Source organism: Ornithorhynchus anatinus, chromosome 1 (assembly GCF_004115215.2).
Source record: "Ornithorhynchus anatinus isolate Pmale09 chromosome 1, mOrnAna1.pri.v4, whole genome shotgun sequence".
NCBI lineage: Eukaryota > Metazoa > Chordata > Mammalia > Monotremata > Ornithorhynchidae > Ornithorhynchus > Ornithorhynchus anatinus.
This window is the reverse complement of record NC_041728.1, coordinates 115863154-115884510: the sequence shown is the minus strand read 5'-3', so window position 1 is coordinate 115884510 and position 21357 is coordinate 115863154. Positions and strand designations below refer to the sequence as shown.

General features: G+C 42.3%; 1 protein-coding gene and 1 non-coding gene across 2 annotated transcripts in view; one reads left to right on the top strand and one right to left on the bottom strand.

Moving 5' to 3' along the window:
- Positions 1–21357, bottom strand: part of SPSB4 (splA/ryanodine receptor domain and SOCS box containing 4) — a 204144-nt gene that overhangs the window by 52942 nt on the left and 129845 nt on the right. The window lies entirely within an intron of this gene.
- Positions 10848–10985, top strand: LOC114817476. Its single transcript, XR_003765332.1, has one exon. It is a non-coding gene; the product is annotated as a small nucleolar RNA SNORA7 (small nucleolar RNA).

Below are 21357 nucleotides of genomic sequence, written 5' to 3'. Positions count from 1 at the left end.
TGGGCTTGGGACTCCCTCCCTCTTCGTATCCGACAGAACACAGTTCTCCCCAGTGTCAAATCCCACCTCCTCCAACATGCCTTTCATCTTTCCAGCATCCCAAGGCATATCAATGTGTACTCTCCTCAGTACTTAATACAGCGCTTTGTACAAAATAGATACCACTGATTGAAAAACTTGTCAGCCACTTCTAGCGCCTGTGGGCTTGTATATGCCTTTCTGCATATATTTAACATATAACACACGTATATATACATATATGTATACGTGCATGTACCTATGTCAGCTGTACACTCATTTTTCCTGATTACTACTTATAAAAACTTTTGCATTATCATCCCCATTTGAATGAAAGCTTCTTGTGGGCAGGAAATGGTCACTTGTTTTGCATTTCCCAATAATTAAAATACAGAGCAATGCACTCAGTAGGTGCTGAATAAATGCTTATTATCACTACTGTTACTAAAATCTCCTTAGGAAGGCTACAAACTTTTACAAACTTTTGCTTGCGTGGGTGACTATAGTCGAGCTCGTGTTATGAGTTTGATTCACGGTCCTTCAGAGATAAGGTGCCATTTTATCTTTCGCAGCTGACTTAATAGATTTCCTCGGTACTCTCAATAGCTTCTTCTGGGAAAACTATCCACAAGTACTGATATCTTATATTTCAAATCTTCAACAACCATATTGAAAATCTAAGAGAAAAAAACACCACGGAAGGGATTGCGAGATGGGTTTAGATGGGATTTAAAAGTAAATGGAGAGATATGAGGTAATTCTTCACAAGAAGAGCCAAGGGCAAGATCGAAAAATAGAGCTGGCTGATAGAATTGCACTGCCTAAAGCCATCTGTATGGCTACCTTATTTCCCCCAAGCCCTTTAGGGTAAACTCCCCAGTCTTCAAGATCCACCCCACACTTCTATCAAAAGAAAACACCCTGTTTCAAAGAGAAAAGAACAGCAACACTAAAACAACCCTTTTGGAGAGGATTAAATATACATTTAAAATGAGTGAAAGATTTAAATGAAGGCATGATATCACTAAACAGCAAGAAGCTACAACACTGGGTAGCTTAGGCTCAGAGGGGCATCCCTGATGACGGAGAAATTAAATATTCGGTTCACAGTCGACAGCAGGCACCTCCAAAAATGGGTAGAGCCTGGAAGAAAGAGCGGCAACAGCAGGAAAGACAATAAAGCCCCAGGTCCTGCATAATCAACCACTGGGGAGGGTGGAGGATGGGAGCAGCAGTCATAATGCTGTGAGAAAAGTAATGGAAAGCCATTAACTCTGCAATACAGAACCAAAAAAAAAAATCAATTTCAGAGTGTAATCTTTATGGGATATGTAAACTTGTGGTTTTCATCATTGCATTCCAACGCATGTGTCTGCATATTACTTTCCAATTTGGAACTAAGGTTTTCTTCGCACACCATTAAGGTTGGTCCACAACGCCCCCCCCCTCCCCGGGGCCCCCTCCCCATTGCACCGTAATAATGATGAATCACTCTCCACTACGGTTCCCGGTTAAAACCGTTCCCACTCCTTTCACTTGTCTGTGTGGCCTGAGTTTCTTTCACAAATTCCTCCTGTGTTCTTTTAGAGAATAGATGCTGAAAACCCTGACAAAGCTCTTCTTTGAACTTATTACTGATGGTGACCTGGTCAAATCCTACGCTGGCTGAACCCATTGTGATGTTGCTCTGTAAGCTCTTTGATGGAGACAAATGATGGCTAAGGTTCTCAGAATACCAAACTTGTGAGCTTTTTTGGAGGAATGAGAAGTTTAAAGTATAGCTTCTTTGGGTTTGCCTATTGAATCACTATAGAAGACCAAAGCACTAGCTTCCACTAGTGGCCTAGTAGAAAGAGCACAGATTTGGTATTTGGAGTATCTGGTTCTACTCCCTGCTCCACGATGTGCCCAGTGTGTGACTTTGGGCAAGTCACTTAAATTCTCTGTGCTTCACTTCCATTTTCTGCAAAATGGAGATTTACTGCCTTTTTTTTATGGTATTTAAGGGCTTACTATGCGCCAGGCACTGTACTGAACCTGTTCTCCCTCCTACTTAGACTATAAGCCCTATGTGTGACCTGATGGTCTGGTATCTAGCTCATTGCTTGGTACATAATAAAGGCTTAACAAATGTCATTATTATTATTATTCTACTTCTGATGATAATAATGCTTATGGTATCTGTTAAGTCTTGCTATGTGTCAACAGTGTTGCAAATATTGGTGTAGATCAGAGTTAACTGGACACAGACCCTGCCATATGGGGCTCACAAATAGGAGGGAGAAGAGGTATTCAATCCCCATTTTACAATTGAGTAAACTGCGGTGTGGTATAGAGAAGTCAAGTCACACAGCAGGCAAGTGGTGGAGCCAGAATTAGAATCCAGGTCCTCTGACTACCAGCCCCATGCTCTGTCCATTACTCCATGCTGTTTATGAAAAAAATCCTAAAAAATCCCATCATCTGAGGTTTAAGCAGCACTGTTTATCTCTCTTTATATTCCCACCATCCTTATGAAGTGAGGGACAATTATGAGATGAAGGAGAGTTATCATTAGTCCCATTTTACAGAAGGGAAATTAAGGCACCGAAAAGGGACTTTCTGAAAGTAAGATTCTTACCAATAAACCTCCTGTGTAAAAATGCAGTGCAAAATGACACAATAATCAATCAGTGGTACAATAGTGCAATAGAGGCATTGGCCAAGCTACTCAAAGTGATTCAAGTCATCAATATTTTCAAAAAGGTGACCAACAGCAGTCTTCTAGACTGTAGAACTCCTCCTCTAAACTGTAAGCTCCTTGTGGATGAGTAACATGTCTATCAAATTGGTTATAGTGTTTTGTATCAATCAATTGCATTTATTGAGCACATGCTGTGTGCAGAGTACTGTACTAAGCGCTTGGGAGAGTACAGTAGTGAACTGGCAGCTGTTAACTGCCCTTTTCCCAAATTTTCCTGGTATTTCTATCTGCAGGGAGTCACAGATTAATTTTAATCCATGTTTTCCCAACCACCTCAAGATCAATGAGCTCGGTTTCTCTGGGGTTGAAAGTTGTCCTCTGGTAGTAAATCAGGCTCTTGGGGAGGAGGATTAACTCCTTGAGACCACTGGAGGACTGCTTATTGCACGTTGAGCAATCAGTCCTTTAATGATCTGAAAGAGTTAATGTTCATCCCCAAGTGCCTGATTTATGACCAGTGAGGAAACACAGAAGAACCAGCCTCATGATTAGGAAGGACAACTCTACTCTGAGGGAATTGCTTTTGTGAAAGGAAGATACGATCTACAGTTAATTAGTTCCTAAAGTGATCAATGAAATCAATGTCTACTACATTCGTTTAAGTGCAGAGAGATCAAACTGTCTGAGTTCTATAAGGATAATCAATCAATGGTATTTACTGAGCCCTTCCTGTGTGCAGAGCATTGCATTAAGCACTTGGGAGAGTAAAAAACAACAGAATTGGAAGCCACATTCTCTGCCCACAATGAGTTTTCAGTCTAAGGGGTTGAGAGAATCTCAACAGATACAGTTCTGGGGCTACACTTGATTGGAATGAAGCTGGGGTACGGTGCCCTCAGTACAGTGGTCTGCAAAGAGTAAGTGTTCAATAAATACCACTGAATGAATGAATGGACTTTTTCTTCTTTCCCATTTTTTAATTAGTCTTGAGGGAAGTTTTGGCAAATAGGCTGGTCTTGTGATAAATGGAGCCTGCTGTTCTGGGAAAAATCATCCTCCCTGTGTTATTTCATGAGAATTACAAGCAATTCATCCTAGAACACTTAAGAGACTTGCTGCTATTCTTCCTTGTGTGGGAGCTGAGTGGATCCTAGAACAGCAACCAAATTTCCTGATGAAGTATTCCAAGAATTACCATTTGACAGCAAAATTTCCATCTTGGAATTTGTCCCCACTAGGATATTCCTTTATACGATCAACACCCAAAATGCAATAAAAATAGGCTCAAGGCTAATAATACAAGAGCTCTACACTTCGCAGTTTCACTTTGGCCAACCATCAGTGAATTTAAAAAGACCCAATAGCTTTGTTTTTGGTTTTTTGCAACCAAATGAATGAGAAAGTTTGGGTTTCTATCTTGCTTCTTCACTTGTGATTTGCCTCAGGTTTTCATTAAGAAGCAAAATGGCTTAGTGGAAATAGCGCAGGCTTGGGATTCAGAGGATCTGGGTTCTAATCTTGACTCTGTCCCTTGCCTGCTATGTGACTTTGGGCAAGTTACTTCACTCTTCTGCCCCTTAGTTTCCTGATCTGTAAAATGGGGATTCAATAGCTATTCTCCCTCCCAATCAGAGTGTAAGCCCCATGTGGGACAGGAACTGTGTCATGATTAACCTACTTACTCCAGTGCTTAGAACAGTGCTTGGTACATCATAAGCACTTAATAAATACTACCATGAAACTCAGCAATGAATATGAGCCCACATCATGGATGGCTAAAATTAATCTCTGAGGAGTGGATAAAAAACAGGAAACAATGAGAGCTGTCCTCTTACTGACCAACATGAAACTTCTTGACTCAATGCCTTCCACAGACAACAAAGCCATGATTCATTCATCAATTCATTCAATTGTATTTTTGAGGGCTTACTATGTGCAGAGCACTGTACTAAGCATTTGGGAAGTACAATACAGCAATAGAGACAATCCCTGCCCACAACAGGCTTCAGTCTAGAGGTGGGGAGACAGACATCAAAACAAGTGAACAGGCATCAATATAAGTAAATAGAATTATAGATATGTAGATATATACATAAGTTCTGTGGGGTGGGGAGAAGGGGGGAAGAGCAAAGGGAGCAAGTCGAGGTGACGCAGAAGGGAGGGGGAGCTGAGGAAAAGGGGGCTTAGTCTGGGAAGACTTCATGGAGGAGGGGCACCTTTAATAGGGCTAAGAAAGGGGAAGAGTGATTGTTTGGTGGATTTTAGGAGGGAGCATGTTCCAGTCCATAGGCAGGACGTGGGCCAAGGGTCGACAGCAAGACAGGTGAGATTGAGGCACAGTGAGAAGGTTAGCACCTGAGGAGCGGAGTGTGCGGGCTGGGATGTAGAAGGAGAGAAGGGAGGTGAGGTAAGAAGGGGCGAGGTGATGGAGAGCTGAGTCAAACACTATGCATTTAGGTCAGGAGTGGTTTGGAATATCTTGGGTTATATGGGAGAGGCCTTGGAAAGGGGAGAATCTGTTCCCTTCAGCAGCTGCCTCAGTGGGATTGGTCCAGTTCCATCTCCTCCTTGGTCCTGACATTCTCTTCACCCTCCCCATGTCTCAAACGTACAATCTTGACATTATCCTTGACTCCTCTCTTTCTTTAAAGCCCCACATTCAGTCAGTCATGAAATCCTGATGTTATTTCTCCACCATGTCTCCAGAATCCATCTCTTCCTCTCCATCCTAAAGTACTCCCCGTGCTAGTTCAAGCACTTTTCATATCCTGAGTTGACTGCTGCAATCAGCCTCCAGTCTCTCATCCATTCATTCAATCGTATTTATTGAGCGCTTACTGTGTGTACCTCTCTAATCCATACTTTACCCTGCTGCCTGGATCATTTTTCTAAAATATCTTCTTAAATATCTAAAATATCTCTTCTTTAAAAAAAACCCAATAGTTGCTCATTGCTGTACAAACCAAGCAGAAACTCCTGATTGCTGTTTTTAAGGCATTCAATCAGCTCTCTTCCCTTTCATTTATCCTCACTCTTTCACTACATCCAAGTTCTCATGCTTCACTCCTCTCAAGCCATCCTACTCACTGTGTCTCATTCTCATCCCTTAACTTTTTGTTCACACCCTTCCTTCCGTCTGAACTCGCTCCTCTTTCACTTCCTTCAGACCACTGCTCTCCCCATCTTCAAGACCCTTTTGAACTCCCACCTCTTCCAGGAGGCCTTCCCTCATTAATCTCTCATCTCCCCTCCCTAATTCTCCCTCCTACTGCTACTCTAGTACTTCTATATCATGTAAGCAATTAGGTACTTATGCCTCTGAAGTGATTATATATAGATCTTTATGGTCTCTTGCTTCACCTTACCTGACATTCAATTCCTGTCTGTTTAGTCAGATGAATTTTAATCTCCTTGAGGGCAGGGATAATGAATATCCAGTATCATTTTAGTACAGTGCTTGATACATATTGGATGGAAGCACTCAAATATGACTGAATGAATGAATATTATCTAATTAAAAAGAAGCAGTATGGCCTAATGGAAAGAGCAGGAGTCTGGAAGTCAGAGAGCCCAGGCTGGCTCTGACAATTGTTTGCTGTGTGACTTTGGGCAAATCACTTCTCTGTGCCTCAGTTTTCTCAACTGTAAAATGGGGATTAAGTCCTACCTCCTCCTATTAGACTGTCAGCCCCATGTGGGACAGGGACTGTGTCCAACTTGATTAACTTGCATCAACTCCAGTGCTTAGAACAGCGCTTGGCACCTAGTAAGCACTTAACAAATAATAAAAGTGGTGCTAATAATGAGCTCTGTTGTACTCTCCAAAGCCTTTAGCACAGGGCTCTGTACAGAGTATCTGCTCAATAAATACTACTGATTATTCCCCAGAAGACTTTGGGCTACTGTTAAAGTTGTCCTGGGGGAACTAAGGAAGAAATAGCAACCTCTTGAATACAGAAACAGCTGCAACATACTTGTTGCAAAACCTCAATCATTTATGAAATAACACAATCTGGTCGACTTGAAAGGAGAGCCTTAGACTGTAAGAATGAGTGTGGGAATCTAACTAAATATAGTCTCTACAGGAGTATCCCAGTTCATGAGCCAGGACGTTTCTCAATAGCCTTTAACAATTTTAGTTCTCTGTATTTAATGAGGAGCTTGGATTAAAAAAAAAGTTAGGGCACCAAAAATCAATAGGATTGTTTAGGAAAACTGAACCAATCTTTAGGGTTTTCTACTGATTTCAATTAAGGCTGAGATTAGCAGGTTTATGAGATAAAGGGAAATCTAACTCTGCAGAACATCTGTTTCACATTAGTCCATTGTATCAGTTCCCCTTAGGATGAAGCCAAAGGAAAAAGCCAATTTAGAGGAGAAGAGCCAGAAAATCCACCTACCATGTCAAAAGCTTCACCATGTGTCATCCTGAGTAATTTGCTCTAGTCATTTCCTTCCAATCTACTTGTCAGAATCCAATCAGGGACCAGTCATGGGGAATGAGCTGAGTGTCAGAAAAGCCATAGCTTTGGGCTAATACAGAAACATACAGTCATATTGTAATTTCTGTCTCTTGCGATAGGCTCCACCATCCTTGAGAGTTAGAAGTCCTCTCTTCAGTGGTGTGGATAAATCTGTGCTGGGCAAACATAGGTTCAAAATAAGGAAACAAATGAGATGTAAAGGGAAATTTGGGGGGCCCAAATCATGACTTTGTAGTCTATATCCTTAGCCAACCGTGAAGGAGACTCCAGACACTATTTTGCCGTGAAGCATGATGATTTTCATTTGCCATAGCTCTACGCAATTCTTCTGTATCAAACCACTGACCCATTTTCTGATGAATATTCTAGGTCACACCAACTTTCTGCTGCATGGGAAATCCCATTATGTTAGCCCCAGGAGCTAACTGTACAGTTCACGGCACAGAAGTCAGTGTTAAAGTCTACTAATTAATTTATCATGTTAAAATGACCTGCTCAAGGGATACCTCAAAAAACATGCCTCGAAGAAGAAATCTAGAAGGATTTTACTTTTCTTAAGCAAAGACTTAAAAAAAAAAAAATCAAAGAATGCACACTCTCTTGAACTGACTATCCCTTTCGAGTTTCCTGACTCAATCCTCTTCTCAGATCAAGGAATACCCTTTTACGGCCAGAGGGAAAAGGTTAACTGGGCAATCCAGAATGCATACTTGAACAAAAGGATAGAACACAGGCAGGTCGGAATGAAAATTCTGAACTCAATGATTTCTTTAACATTGCCCAACCACCAAAGACAGCTGTTCTGGGAACCCCGGGAGTAAACGATTTTCATTTCTGCTGTAGAAGGTACTGGTCCCTACTACATTCAATCCAATAAGAGTCAACATATTAATGGTGAAAATCGTGGGGACTGGTATTTTCTTTTTTATAGTATTTGTTAAGCGCTTTCTATGTGCCAGTCATTAAACTAGGCGCTGGGATAGATACAAGGTTATCAGGTTCGATATAGTCCCTGTCCCACATGGGGCTCACAGTCTAAATGTCTAAATTCCCATTTTACAGATGAGGTAACTGAGCCTAAAAGAAGTTAAGTATCTTGCCCAAGATCACACAGCCAACAAGTGGAGGAGCTGGGATTGGAACCCAGGTCTTTATTTTTTTTCTTTAAATGGCATTTATTAAGTGCTTATTATGTGCCAGGCACTGTACTAAGTGCTGAGGTAGTTACAAGCTAATCAGGTTGGACACAATCCATGCCCGACATGGGACTCACAGTCTTAATCCCCATTTTACAGATGAAGTAATTGAGGCTCAGAGAACTTAAGTAACTTGCCCAGGTCACACAAGTGGCAGACCTAGGAATGGAACCCAAGTCCTTCTGACTCCCAGGCCCACGCTGCTCTGTCCGCTAGGCCACGCAACTTCCCTGAAGGTTTCAAGGTCCTAATGAAAGCACTTATGCTTCTGGAGGAGGAGATAAAGAGGCAAGATAGACCTTCAACTTACTCCAAATCAAAGAACTGTAAATGGCTCCAATGTGTGGTGCAGGACTCTCATCCATAGAGATGGGTGGACAACACTAAAGCTTTGTAGACTTTTCATTTGGAGTAGAATCTCTAGACTGTGAGCTCGTTGAGGGCAGGGAATGTGTCTGTTTATTGTCGTAGTGCTCTGCACCTAGTAAGTGCTCGATATATATGACTGAATTAATTAATGAATGAACCCACGGCTGTCACCCTTGGACAGTCCCCTTAAAGATGTGCCGGTCTTGATTCTGCTTTCTATTTCCCTGATTATTGTTGCGTCACTGGCCAGTGAGATGCCTAGGTAAAGGAGAAGAAGAAGAGACATGGGAGAAGGGAGATGGGAGAAAGACAGGAGATGGGAGACGAAGACAAAGTTGAAGAAGAAGAAGAAATAGCACTTGTTCAACACTTATTATGTCCTAAGAACTGGGGTAGATATGATATAATTAGAGGAGGCAGAGCCCTTATCTCGATGGGGCTCACGGTCTAAAGGGGAGGGAGAAGAGATACTTCAACCCCATTTTACAGATGAGGAAACTGAATCGTGGAGAAGTTAGGTGACTCGTCCAAGGCCACCCGACTGACAATTGATTCCCAATTCTGTACTCTTTTCACTAGACCATGCTACTTCTCCATGAATTGCCCACAAGTAAGATAATTGTGGCATTGTTGCATACAGCCATCAAACAATCAATCAATGGCATTTAATAATAATAATAATAATAATAATAATAATGATGTTGGTATTTGTTAATAATAATAATAATAATAATGTTGGTATTTGTTAAGCGCTTACTATGTGCCAAGCACTGTTCTAAGCGCTGGGGTAGACAGAGGGGAATCAGGTTGTCCCACGTGGGGCTCACAGTCTTCATCCCCATTTTACAGATGAGGGAACTGAGGCACCGAGAAGTGAAGTGACTTGCCCACAGTCACACAGCTGGCAAGTGGCCGAGCCAGGATTCGAACCCAAGACATCTGACTCCAAAGCCCGTGCTCTTTCCACTGAGCCACGCTAGCGCTTACTGTGTGCAGAGCACTCTGTTAAGCACTCGGGAAAGTACGATACAATAAAGTTGGCGGACACGCTCCTTGACCACGATGAGCTTACGATTTATGACCAGGGCCCACCATGAAAGTGATGGGGTTCAGGTCCTACCTCTCCTCCTCACTGATAATTTGGTCCCCCTCCTGCATCCTTGTTTCTTTCCAACCCTCCTCACTCCCTCTAATGGCCTGAAGCCGCCTCTAATGGCAGAAACCTCAGGTCAACCCTCCTCACTCCCTCTAATGGCCTGAAGCCGCCTCTAATGGCAGAAACCTCAGGTCACGAGACGATGTGAGGATCCAGGCAGCTGCATTCCCAACCCAGGCCCTCTCACAGCACTGTTGTAAGCCAGTCTGAGAGGGAAATTGCTTACTGAATTCCCATTTTATGGATGAGAAAATGAAGGCACTGCAATGAAGTGAATTGCCCAAGGTAACACACAGCAGGCAACTGGCAGACCAGGATTGGAACCAAGGTCCCCTGACTCCCAAGCACATGCTCTTTCTGCTAGGCCACTTTGAGTGTTTAAACACACTATCAAGAACAAAATATTATTTTTTTCAAAAGGTTTCCACTCTTCTGAATTATCTACCTCCCGCAAACGTATGAGAAGCATCATAGCCTAGTAGAAAGAGCATGGACCCAGAAATCAGAGGCCCTTGATTCTAATCCCAACTCTTTCAATTGCTTGCTGGGTGACCTTGGGCAAGTCATTTAACTTCTCTGTGCCTCATTTACTTCATCTATAAAATGGAGATTAAATCCTCCTCATTTCAATTTAGACTGTGAGCCCCATAAAGGACAGGGACTGTGTCCAACCTGATCTACCTCAGTGCTTAGAACAATCCTTGATATATAATAAGCCCTTAACAAATACCATAAAGAAAACAACAAAAAAAACCCAAAATACAAAACAAAAACAAAACATTTCTCTGAATTGGAGAGGACCTGAAACCAAGCTGGACAAGTCTCAATCTGTCTCGAGGTCCTAGGGCAGGGCAAAGCAGAAAGTCTTCCCGTGATCTCAGTGGTTCTCACTGGGAGCTAGGATGGGCAACCCTATTTTGAACACTACCTTGGAAGCCCACCCCCTCTCAGGGTCGTGCCTGGAAAGTTTCCAGTACTCTACCAGTCCCGACTGTGGGAGGGAGAGTCAAGCAGAGGCCTACCCATTCCATTTCTAGCTTGGGCAGTGACTAGTGAATGGAAAGCAATCTGCTACAAGTCAAAACTAACCAGTGTCGGGCAGCAGAGTCATGGGAGAGAGTCGATGGTGGAGACTCAAGTTTACCATGCGGAAGGAGGCAATGGTAAACCACGTCCATATTTTTACCAAGAAAACCCACTACCAGAACGACTGCAGTTGGAAGTGGGGCGTTCTGGGAGAGATGTGCCCATGATGTCACTATGGGTCGGACACGACTCGACAGCATAAGACAACAACAACATGGAAGCCCAAAGTTATATCACAGTTAAATTCATAACTGACTGAAAAGTTCAAGCCAATGCTTTGCCTTAAAAGAAGCTAGGTAAAATGTTTCTTTTAAACGGCCATATCAAATCTTGATAGGACACAGAGCCTTACAGAGAGTTCACATAAAACTTCTGCCCTGATGGAAATTTTTACTCCACGTTAGAACTTGAATTTTGGAAGGGAATCAGGGAAGTGAGTCTGTTTGGTTTCAGACAGGACAAAATGGCTTGTGCACATGAATACAATGAGCCTTTATCATAATGCAGGGCTTTCCAAGAATACATCCCACACTACAGGACAACTGAGTGTGTTTGACTAGTATTCCTTAATTTTTACAGCAATGGTTTAAATTACTTTTTTTTTAATTTAGGGGCTTTACCTAGCATTCCCTCTTGCACATCTATAAGTATCTTTGCCTAGTGGAGAGAAACATTCAAGGGAGCTTTAAATGACCACATATAGTTTGTTTCAGAATGAACAGTGTGAGGTTGAACTGGAATAATGACATAACCTGATCTAGTTTCAACAGGATTACCAGATACAACTCATCCTAGAATTCCACTTTGAAATAGTATGCAGCTTTAATAATGATAATAATCGTGCTTACTCTGTGCCAAGCACTGTACTAAGCATTGGGGTGGATACAAGCAAATCGGGTTGGACACAGTCCCTGTCCCACTTGGAGCTCACAGTCTCAATCACCATTTTACAGATGAGGTAACCGAGGCACAAAGAGGTAAAGTGACTTGCCCAAGGTCACCCCGCAGACAAGCGGCAGAGCCGGCATTAGAATCCATGACCTTCTAACTCCCAGGCCCATGCTCTATCTACTACACCATGGTATCTGAGATTTGTAGGTGTATTTAATAAATGCATGATTATTTCATAATATAGTGCAATATAGTATAATCCTGCTCAAGACTAATGACCTATATGAAGCAGGGAATGTATCTATCAACTCTGTTATCTTGTACTCCCCCAAGTGCTTAGTAGAGTGCTCTGCACACAATAAGCACTCAATTAGTATGACTGATGGACTGATGACTGACGGACTGATTGATGTTCAAGACTTGTAGCTTCCTCTCCTAAAAGACAAAGCTGCAACCATCTGCCTTGTGTCAGAGAACTGGGAAAATGTGACAGAAAGCCCTGAACCTTTTAAGATGTTCTTGAGGATTTGGAAGAAAAAGAACCTAGTCTTTGGGTCCAACCCCACCACCACATACACACTTCCATTTCTTAGTACACTGAATAAACGTTGCCAATAAAAATGATTAACTCTTGAGTCTTCCCTCTTGATGTAGTCAGTGTAGGTGTATTTAATAAATGCATAATTATTTCATAATATAGTGCAATATAGTATAATCCTGCTCAAGATTAATGACCTGTATGAGGCAGGGAATGTACAACAACAGCAAAGTTTCATCCAAAAGAGGGCAACTAGGCTTTCCAGACTTCAGTCGAACTGTAAGCTTGTTATGGGCAGGGAATGTATCTGCTTTTTGTCATGTCGTACTCTCCCAAGCGCTTAGTACAGTTCTCTGCACACACTAAGTGCCCAATAAATGTGAATGAATGAATGAAATCGTGAGCTCAGCCTCCTTGTGGGAAGGGATTGCATCTACCAACTCTGTTGTACTGCACTTTCCCAAGTGCTCAGTACAGTGCTCAGCATAGAGTAAATGTTCAATACAGCTGACTAATTGATTCACCTTCTCCCCACCCACGACTATAGAGGAGCAGAAGTTATGCTACTCCAGTGGGGCATAGTTCTGTGTCTCCCCCTGACACCTTCAAGGAAAACAAAAGCAAACGATAAAATAAGGGAAGTGTGATATTTTCAGGATATCTGTCTTGCTTTTGCTAGTACAGGGAGATATTGCTCTTTTCTTTTGAATTACTGAGATTTTTCCAACCCAGGACTCTCTCCCTTGATCTTATTGCAACTCCCCAGCCTGTGAAATGAGCTGGAAGCTATTCCACTAATGGTTTTATTGATCTCGGTGCCTCTGGATTTGTCATCCAACCCAGCCGCAAGTAAGTGGAGTCCAGGAAACCAAATATTCATGAATCAGTGCCCAGGATTTAGCTAGGATTCAAAGAAGCTGAGAGAGTGGTAGAATCTAATGTAAAAGAAATGCAGGAAACCAGACAACTCAGAAAAGGAAAATGAGAATCCTGAGGTCTCATCAGGCCAAGTTGCTTGTTTGTTTATATCATTATTATTATCATTATATTTGTTCATATTATTATTAATCATGCCAAACACTGAACTAAGCATTGGGGTAGGTACAAGATAATCAGGGTGGACATAGTCCCTATCCCACTTTGGACTCACAGTCTATGTAGGAGGGAGTGGGGATTAAGCAGATGAAGAAACTGAGGCACCGAGAAGCAAAGCAACTTGCCTAAGGTGCTATGGCAGACAAGTGGCAGAGTCAGAATTAGAACCGAGGTCTTCTGACTCCCAGACCATGCCCCTTTCACTCGGCCACACGGCTAGTGTTTAATAAGTGTCAACAATGACATTCAAGAATCTGGGGCATCCCTTTCCCGATTCTTTAATTCTTTAAATGAAGAGGTCTTGTGAAAAAGAAACTTTCCAATTTCTCTCCTATCCTCAGGGTCTTCTAGGCCAAGGGGGGCTCGGGCTTCCAAAATTTAAGTTTCAGCTCCAGCTCGGTGATTACAGAAGACACCTTGATGTGCTGAATGATTGAAGTGCTCCAGCTGCAGCCCAGGGGAGAACGCTGAAGAGCAAGGCAATCCAGGGGTGACCTCCAGCCTGAGGGACTGCAGACATGCTTGATGACTCCTAATTAGGTCGACCTGTGAATGGTGTGCCTATACGAAACCAATTTTTACTGGAAAGAAGGTTTGAAAGACTTAGACAGCTGAAGAAGGTAATTTCATTCCTAATGGTAAAAAAGATTATGAAATTATAGCTCTAAAGGTTCATATAAAGATGAAAAGGAATAAAGCCCAATGTTTCTGTTTACTGTTGTACTGTACTCTCCCAAGTGCTTAGTACAATGCTCTGCATTCAGTAAATGCCCAATAAATACAATTGAATGACTGAACGAACATCGAGTACATGGAATAGTGGACAGAGCATGGGCCTGGGAGTCAGAAAGCCATGGGTTCTAATCCACCACTTGACTGCTGTGTGACCTCGGGAAGTCACTTAACTTCTCTGGGACTCGGTCACTTTATCTGTAAAAAATGGGGATTAAGAGTGTGAGCCCAATATGGGACAGGGACTTAGAACAATATGGACCAGCGCTTAGAACAGTGCCTGGCACAGAGTAAGTGCTTAACAAGTATCATAATTGCTATTATTAAATAGATTGGAACTAAAGAACCATGGGACAGGCCATTGTGGACAATGACTGTTAATGAACTATAAATAGAAGGCTGTATAGCCTAGCCAACCATGAAGCACTTTTCCCAGTACTGTTCAGAACCTGAAGTCTCAGTTGTCTAATTGGATCTCTAAATAGATGTTTAAACTTCCTGGAAAGTAAGTTTCCTGTGCACTGATTGTCATGGTAACAAACTTTGGCCCCCGGAAAAGAGGTGGGGGAAGGGCAAGCTGAGGAGGAGGAGGAGGAGGAGAGCAGGACTTAAGAAAAGGGTTTCTCATGCGAACAACAAAAACCACAAAAAAGTGGGAGGAAAGAGCTTATGAATGATTTCATGCTTCTAGGCCCACTGCGGTCCTAAGACACTGGCTTTTTTTCGGGGCTAATTCAGCTGCTTCAAACAGGTGGTTGAATGGTAGGACTGGAACTCTTTTAATATGAACAATTTTCTGGTGTCCCAAAGTCCCCATAATGGGATTCAAACAGAAGGTGCTGGTGCCAAAGGGTAAGGAGAATTTTAAATTCTACATCTAAAATTATTATCATTGTTATCATTGTATTTATTAAGCACTTGGGTAGAAACAAGTTAAACAAGTTGGATCCAGTCCCTGTCCCACATGGGGCTCGCAGTCTAAGTAAGAGGGACAATGGGAACTGAATCCCCATTTTACAGATGAGGAAACTGCGGCCCAGAGAAGTTTAATGACTTGACCAAGTTCACTTAGCAGCCAAGTGGTAGAGCCATGCGTGAAACCCAGATTCTCGACCTCAAGCCCAGGCTCTTTTCAACCAGGTCAGTTGTAGGAGTTCTGGGCAGTTCTAGTTTTCTTTTGCTCTGGCATTTCCCCCGCCATGAATCAATCAATCGATTAATCGGTCGCATTTATTGAGCACTTATTGTGGGAAGAACACTTAACTAAGCATTGGGGAGAGCATAATACAACAGAATTGGCAGACAGGTTCCCTGCCCATGATGATCTAACAATCTAGAGGGGGAGACAGACATTGATATAAAAAAAATTATGGATATGTACAAAAACGTTGTGGGGCTGATGGAGAGGTGAATAAAGGGAGCAAATCAGGGTGATGCAGAAGGGAGTGGGAAAGAGGAAATGAGAGCTTATTATTATATTGTACTCTCCCAAGCATTTAGCACAGTGCTTTGCCCACAGTAAGCTTTCAATAAACATGATCGAAAGAGTGACTGAATGAGGGCTTAGTCAGGGATGCCTTCTTAGAGGAGATGTACCTTCAATACGACTTTGAAGGTAGGAAGAGTAATTGTTTCTTGGATATGAAGAGAAAGGATGTTTCAGGCCAGTGAGAGGAAAGTCGGCAGAGAGAGCTAGGCTCTCACAAGTGTTTAGTACAATGCCCTGCACATAGTAAGCACTCAATAAATACAATTTATTGATTATACTTTCCCAAGTACTTAAATAGAGTGGTCTGCACATAGCAAACACTCCGTATATACCAGTGATTGATTGACAGAGACGTGGGAGGAGAAAGTAATGGCAATGAAGCAAAGGGGGTGAGTCAGAGGTTCACCCCTCCCCCAGATAGATGCTGAGGTGCTGAGGTGAGCATGTGTGCTGTTCCATATAACATGAAGAAGCCATTGCACCCCTGCACACAGCATGAAAACAGGATATCACTTGCAAGAGGAGGGGGTCTGTGGTGAAATGTCTGAAGCCCATCCTTCTGATAAAATTAATAAAAATAATGATGGCATTTGTTAAGCAAAGCACTGTCCTAAGCCCTGGAGGGATACAAGGTGATCAGGTTGTCCCACGTGGGGCTCCCAGTCTTAATCCCCATTTTACAGATGAGGCAACTGAGGCATACAGAAGCTAAGTGAATTGCCCAAAGTGACACAGCAGACATATGGCAGATCTGGGATTAGAACCCAGGTCCTTCTGACTCCCAGGCCTGTGCTCTATCCACTAAGCCACACTGCTTCTCTATGTACAGAAGCGTTAGAAGAGCTTGTGAGGGCCAAAGTACTGAAGTGACAGTTGGAAGGTTATGACCATGGAGAGAAGACAGATGTAGGCTAGGACAGGCTGAGGGCTGTGGGGAGGTCAGGGATAATGGTGACAAGTTGGGTATTTCACTGGCGTGGCTCAGTGGAAAGAGCACAGGCTTGGGAGTCAGAGGTCATGGGTTCTAATCCCGACTTCACCGCTTGTCAGCTGTGCCACTTTGGGCGAGTCACTTAACTTCTCTGGGCCTCAGTTACCTCATCTGTAAAATGGAGATTGAGACTGTAGACCAACATGGGACAGGGACTGTGTCCAACCTGATTTGCTTGTATCCACCTCAGCGTTTAGTACAGTGCCTGGCACATGGGGAGAGCTTAGCAAATACCACAATTATTATTATTATTACTATCATGTCGATGTATCAACACTATTTAAACATTTTCCACCTCCTGGTGTCATTTTGTGTCTGTTTTCCCCAATTAAATTGTAAGCTCCTTGAGGGTATAGATCACAGCTTCTACCTTTCTTATTCTCTCTTAAGTGTTTAGTACTGTGCTCTGCACACAGTTGTTGCTCAAATATTATGGATTAAAGTCAGAAGCCACCTGGATCTGTACAGATCGGGAGCAAGTCTCCCCTCCAGCCGGCAAAAGACATCTCTTTCTCTTCATAAACAAGGAAATCACATTTCCAGAGCAAAGGAGAGAAGCAAACTCAAAATGCTCCTGTTGGGAAAAAATGTGGTCCGTTTTCAATAATAAGAATAATAATAATAACTGTGGTATGTGTTCAGCGTTTTCTATTTGGTAAGCACTGTTCTAAACACTGGAGTACACACAAGGTAATCAGGTTGGACACAGTCCTTGTCCCTCAAGGGGCTCACAATATTGATCCCCATTTTACAATAATAATAATAGCATTTGTTAAGCACTTACCACGTGGTGCTGAGCACAGATCTAAGTGCTGGGGTAGATACAAGATAATCAGGTTGTCCCACATGGGGCCCATAGTCTTAATCCTCATTTAACAGATGAGGTAACTGAGGCACAGAGAAGTGAAGTGACTTGCCCAAAGTCACAAGCTGACAAGTTGGGGAGCCAGGAATTAGAACCCACGACTTCTGACTCTCAAGCCTGGGCTCTTTCCACTAAGCCAAACTGCTTCCCATAACTGAGGCACCTAGAAGTTAAGTGACTTGCCCAAAGTCAAACAGCAGACATGTAACAGCCAGAATTAGAACCCACAACCTCTGACTCCCAGGCCCATGCTCTTTGACCAGGCCATGCTGCCTCACACATGGTCACACATAAAGGGACCCTGGAGAGTCATACCATGAATATATTCTTAAAAGATAATTCCATTGATTTCACCTGTGCAGCAATACATTGGGGCAGATTATGTGACAATATTTTACTTGTAGGTGTTTAACTAGCACCTACCAAAATTAATGTTTCAAGATTTGGCTGGGGTATAACAGTTAAAAGACAAAGGTGTGATTATAAACTCTAGTTTCTTCAGAAAAGATCTTTCTAGAGTCCAGGACTCAAACGCCCTAGAGTTAATGAATACCCCGGGGCCAGTTACAGAAAGATACAGACGCTGCTACCTCCTGTGATTCCGAATATTATCAGTTTTTGAATACACAATAGACCAGGCAGGCTTTCAAGTCATTGGAAAAAAATTAGGTACCTGCCCACGTTATAAACTTCATATACTTTCGGCTTAGTCAAGAATTTCTTCAAGCTGAATGGCCAAAAATAAACCCTCAGCAATCTTTAAAACCCAAAACTGCTCACTTGTGGTGCAAGTTAAGTGAGATTACTTTGAAAATGGAGTTATGTTGCAGCTCTATCTCTGAAAAACTACCCTGCGTGTCCATTAAGGCCAGAGCTGTGCATTCAGCATTATGTTAAAGGAATCCATTCATTCTCAGCACAATTTGACAGCCTAGATCAGCAACTAAGGCCATCTTGTTTTCAAACAGATTTGCTTAATTGGTATCTCTTTCACTTCAGAGCCCACCATTACCTTCCATTGTTTTTAAATTAGCAGAATTTCTGAAAAAACAATCGCTGCAGCAATCATACAATAGAACTCCCGATTACCTCTGGGAGACAGCAGACACTGTCATTTTCAGGTAAATTGGCGGGTCTTTTCAGAAGAGCTTGTTGTGAAGCAAAGTTCCCTCAAATATTCATTTGTTGAGAACCTTTCAATTATTGTTATCCAAAAAATTGACCAACCTTGTTTGGCTCAAAAACAGGGCTCATTTTAGAGAATGCTACTAGCAAACCACCTCTATTTGACAAGTTTTTATATGACATCATTGATTCTGATTGGAGAAAAAAGACTGTGTCAAATGCAATTATTGATTTTATCATAGCGTTTTGAACTAAAATGAGAATCTTTCAAAACTTTATCATTCCCACAATGACAGGTCTTACCCTAGGAAATACTTAATTAGAATGAAGGCCTTGCAAGGAGATGGAATACAAGTGACTTTGCTTTGCTATTTAAAGATTCTGCTCTTTACTTCTGATAAATGTCAGGGCGCCAAAATCCACAGCAGGGTTAATTTCTCCTCCGATTGAAGCCACAGTGGCAGCCATAACTTACCCACTCAGTGGAGTTCCTTTACTGTCCCTGTCCAGCTTGGAGATTGAAACTTTGAGCTTGGAATAATAATAATAATAGTACTTGTTAAGCACTTGCTATGTGCCAAGCACTGTTGTAAGCACTGGGATAGATACTAGTTAATCAGGTTGGATACAATCCCTTTCCCACATGGGGCTCACATTCTTATCCCTATTTTACAGATGAGGTAACTGAGATATAGATTAGTGACTTACCCAAGGTCACACAGCATTTATTCATTCATTCAATCGCATTTATTGAGCACTTACTGTGTGCAGAGCACTGTATTAAGTACCTGGGAGCATACAATACAACAATAAACAGACACAGTCCCTGCCCACAACGAGTTTACAGTTGGAGGAGGGATTAGAATCCAGGTCCTTCTGACTCCCAGGCTCGTGCTCTATCCACTAAGCCACGCTGCTTCTCTGACACACTGAGTTGCCTTCAGGGCCACTAGGAATGGTTTAAAAGCTTTGGGGTTGGTTCTGGGGTAGATTTAGAGGACTCTTAACCAGGTTCAGGACATCTGTTCCAGTCTAGGCTAACCACTAATCTGGAATTCCCCCAGGCAACTGAGGGATTTCTGGAACTATCTGGTAGTTCTGGGACTCCCAATGAAACCCCCTAATCCTCCAATTCCAAACCCATTCTCCAGTGATACATCGAGAGGCATCCAGTGAATGGAATTGGTCACTTCACTTCAGGCAGCTTAATGGGAACCCTTATCCTAAATTTAAATCCTCAAACCAACCAGAAAAGCCAAACACAAAATCAAGATTTTCGCCATTTTCGACATTTGCTCTCCTTCTCTAGGACAGTAGTAAAGACAAGTGTGATGTAAAAGATGGCAGAGAACAAACTCACGGAATCAATTTCCATTTCAAGGCAGCAGATCCATGGTTGATTGGTCGAATAATTTGTGTCATTTCATATGCTGTATGAGCAAACAGGCTGGTTCTCTTAATTTTCCTCCCCGATTATACTACCAAGAACATAAAAACATGATTTAAATTGACCTTTACCTCTGAGCGTAGCCAATACTAGCAGGGGTCAATCAAATTCAACTGCTTTAAAACTGGAGATGATGTACCATAAAGGAAAGGACCAAATTAACTAGAAAATTAAAAAAAGTCCCACAACATCAGCCTAGATGAATGCACAAGCCAGTCTGGACTTTGGAAAGTCGACGAGAGAATGGAGGTCAGATCTAGGATCCGTCACCGACCTGATTGCTGGGTGAGACATGTCATCACTCATTCTCACAATTTTTCCATCCCTAAAACGGCCATGGGTGGCTTTCCTGTAAACACTACTTTGATGACTGTCTATATCTGTAATATATTTACGTATCTGTAATTTATTACATATCTGTAATTTATTTATTTATATAAATGTCTGTCTCCCCCTCTAGACTATAATCTCATTGTGGACAGGGAATGTATTCATATACTAATAATAAAAAGAGGAATAACTATGGTATTTGTTCAGCGCTTACTATAGGCCAGGCACTGTACGAAGGGCTGGGGTGGATCCAAGCAGATTGGGTTGGACACAGTCCCTGTCCCACCTGGGGCTAACAGTCTCAATCTCCATTTTACAGATGAGGTAACCCAGGCCCAGAGAGGTGAAGTGATTTGCCCAGGGCCACACAGCAGACATGTGGTGGAGTAGGGATTAGAATCCATGTAATTGACATGTTTTGATATTGCAATCTCTTAGTACAGTGCTCTGCACACAGTAAGCACTCAGTAAGTACGATTCAATGAATCAAGAATGAAACACTTAGATCTTCTGGGAAGACAGACAACACATGGGAGTAACTTAGAATGAATCACCCAACTCCCAGATTTTCTAAGTCCAAGTTGATTGCGATATGAAAAAATAATTAGCACCAGCTTTATTCTTTGTGAGACACGGTTACTGTTTACCACTAGCCACTGAATACAATTTCCTCCAGTGAGAGACCTCAAAATCATCCTCCATGCCTCTCCCAAGGCATTTTGAAATGGCATTTTGGGCTTAAAATAAGTAACTCTTAGAGACAGCTGCAAATAACTACCAAAGGTTTCTTTTCTGCGCCTCAGCATGGACTGATGGTAAAAGCAATGGACAGTCAGGCAACTGTTCTGCTGTTCCTTATGCT